This window comes from Haliaeetus leucocephalus, unplaced genomic scaffold, assembly GCF_000737465.1.
Source record: "Haliaeetus leucocephalus isolate CR32 unplaced genomic scaffold, Haliaeetus_leucocephalus-4.0 Scaffold153, whole genome shotgun sequence".
Taxonomy (NCBI): domain Eukaryota; kingdom Metazoa; phylum Chordata; class Aves; order Accipitriformes; family Accipitridae; genus Haliaeetus; species Haliaeetus leucocephalus.
In genome coordinates this window covers 870832-874324 of record NW_010972589.1, presented here as the reverse complement: position 1 = coordinate 874324, position 3493 = coordinate 870832, and positions in this window count along the sequence as shown.

Sequence of the window (3493 nt, the reverse complement as noted above, 5' to 3'; positions counted from 1 at the left end):
AGGATGTTGTGTAGAAGTTTGGTCAGCTGCCTTTCATTTAAAGCATCTTCAGCTTTCAGGTCATTACCAACATTCATTCTAATCATAGCAACTCTTATTTTTAATGGGTAGTCAATCTGTGGCAACCTATCATCTTCAAATCTTTCTCAGCTTCCTCTTATCTTGCCATATCCTGACCTTGTACGCTAAATTTTACAGGAATGCATAAGTAATAACATATAAAATATATTATTTTATAAAATGAACATCTGCTAACTTGGAGCTGAACCTAATAATGCATGTAAAAAACCAACCTTCTTTCAGAGGGCCAGTTCCTGCAGCTGTACTTTTCTCTACGGGACAGATCCTTAGATCCATAGATTTTGTTTGTTAACAGTCACCAACGACTCCTAAAATGAAATAAAGACAAGAGTAAGAAACTTCAACAGTAAACCATGTAGTAATATAGTGGATATATCAAAGACAAAAGCAATACCCCTAAAGATGACACATAAATGTTTTTAAACTGTAGCCCAGTAGATTTTAAGCAACAACAAATAAAGCATTTACAATGTTTGCACAAAATTGTCTATGCCATAAAGCATGAAAGTCCATGGGCTTCTAAGTAACACACACAACAAAAGAACCCATAGTCTCAGTAGGAGGAGAACATTGGCAGAGTAGTTGTTCCATTGCGGATCAGGAGTATAGATTGCATACTGACCCCGAAGGGGTAGGTAGAAGAGTAAATTTGTCAGAGGACTAGCCAATATACTTGTATTGCTCATTACGTGGATTCCGGGATGGAGAGCAGTCTGGTTCTGTTACAGCTGAAGTCATGAAGGAGCTTTACAAAGTACAGGTCCTCATCTGACAAATCTATCTGTACTGCGTCTGGCTGAGGTAGAGCTAATTTTCTTCACAGCAGCCTGTATGGTGCTGTGTTTTAGATGTATGACTAAAACAGTGTTGACAACACACCAATGTTTTAGCTATTGCAGAGCAGTACTTGCACACTGTCAGGGCCCTCTCTGCTTCTCATTCTGCCCGCCAGTGAGTAGGCTGGGGATGTGAAAAAGTTTGGGAGGGGATACAGCCAGGACAGCTGACCCGAACTGGGCAACGGCATATTCCATGCCATATAATGTGATGCTCAGCAATAAAATGTGGGGGTAGTCTTTCCAAAGTAGTTGTTCCCCAGAGACTGGCTGGGCATTGGTCTGCTGGGAGGAGGTGGTGACTGACTGCCTCTGCAAAACTTTTTTTTTTTTTTTTGTTCTCTCTTCTCTCTTTCCTTCACTAATTGAATTGTCTTTATCTTGACCCACAAGTTCTTCTCGCTTTTGCTCTTCCTGTTCTCTTCCCCATCCCACTGGGCTGGGGTAGTGAGTGAGCAACTGGTGGGTGCTTAGTCACTGGCCTGGGTTAAGCCACCACATCTCACACATGGATTGTCTTAATAACCTTTCTAAATTAGGTAAATAATGTCAGTGATAAACATGAAGCTGTTCAAGTATCCCAAGTGTCTTCACTGACTGGTGAAATGACTGGGAACTTTATGGCGCAATTCCTCCAGCATCAATGTCCTCAAAGGACTAAGGATTGGGCTGCTCCAATTGAAGCTTAAAAAAAGTAACGTAACATGACAAAGCAATTTTTAAAGAACTTGGTATTATATTTTCCCCAGGGATCGATTTTCTGGGTCAATTCATTTTTAAAAGTTAAGACAGCTCATCCCCACATATTCTGAGACACTGTTTCCAACATCTATGCAATGAACAGTTGGATTTCTTTCTGAATTGTCCTAATCGGTGATATAAAGCAATCTTTGATAGTTTACAAATTAGATGTTGAAGCAAGCTATTCTAATCTCTAAACATTAGGAAAACCAATCCATGAAGCAACAGGGAAGCAGTATAATTTTCCTGTTTAGAAAGGGTTGTGTTAATATGGTCTCTACTATCCATAAAAATTCTGTAATGCACCCAGAGGCAGCATTAGAGAAACAGCATTTACAGTTCTTCCAATCCATTTGTTAATGTGAAGTGGATTATTAGAAGGAATCCAGTAGCTCTTACAATACTACACTTTTTATTCTAGGCTTAAAGCTTGGAAATTTTGACTTTCACAAACTCAGAATATGAGAACAATTCAGCTGAAGCACCAGCATGAACGTGCTTTTAATTATTCCCAGAGCTCAAACAGCAGTGAAATAGAGGAACAGCCTGATACCAACATGCAAATGAAGAAACCAAGAGCCTTGCTTTATTACAGAATTACAGGCTCATTTGCTGAATCACCTAATACTGTGCAGGCTATGGTATTGTCAACATTCAGGAAAACATAGTAGCCCCCTTCCCACAATTGTCATGTATTCTGTACCTGTCTTTTTCACTGAAGCAAGGTTTAACTGGAATAGATCACTAACGTAACCATAAATGACAGTCAGACAAGAAATTATTTTTTCCTCATGAAAACAAAGGGCTAAAGTTAGGGCAAACAGCACATATTCCCAAACCCGAGTTTTTACTCAAGGAAATAAAACAACACCTTTTCTCTGTTGTACACAAAAGTAATTTCCCCCTCCAATAGATTTTGAAATTCAGGGATGTATCGCTGAAAAGACATTTCTAAGATTATTTTTTTTTTCCTCCTCTTAAGGGGAAATGGCTACCCCTGTCATGGCTAACAAACCTGGCACATATGTGAGGCAAAACCTGCTTTAAAGTAGCGACATTTTTGTTATTCGTGCCAACGGTAGGGCAGGTTCTGAGATTTGGGAACAAATGGATGTTCTCCTCAGCTTCGGGGATCTGCTCCTCTGAAATCCCCAAGACAGGTGAAGGAACCAGATAGGGTTTTTTGAAGAGGCAAAGAGGGAAATAGCATTATGATAATTAAAGGGGCAGATAATCTACGACTGCCTTATTCCTGAAAGGGAAGGTCTTCAAATGGAGAATTCATGAGTTTCAGATGAGGCCGAGAGGCAGCACAAGGTGCAGGCACTGAACTCAGGTGTGACAAGGCACCATTACCCAGCACTTACTTCTTGGTGGACCCACTACCATCTCTTCTCAGGTCATCTCCTCTGGCGTGTGCCAACTGGTCTCAAAGGTCACAGAACACCGAGAAAGAATTCCCCCACAAGGTCTCTACCACACGAAAGCTTGTGGCACAACCTGCACACCTCTGTTTGGCGGAGGAGAGCCGGCCGTTATAAACGTGTAGACCACCCCGGGGTGCGGCACAGCCTGCAGGCTTCGGGGCAGGTGGCGGACCCTGTCGGGCCCTGCTCTCTGAGGAGAAAACGGACACTTTTTTGGCTGAGGCTGCCCGGCCAGGCGGCAGAGCCCGGCGGGGCTGAGGGCTCCCCGGCGGAGGCTGAGGTGGTGCCAGAGGGAGCAGGAGGGTTTGCCGCGCCCTCGCGTTAGCTCCCGCTTTCAAAAGCAAAAACCTAAACCCCCCTCGCTTTTCCTCAGAGGAGCAGATTCCCGCCCTCCCGCCGCCGCCGCCA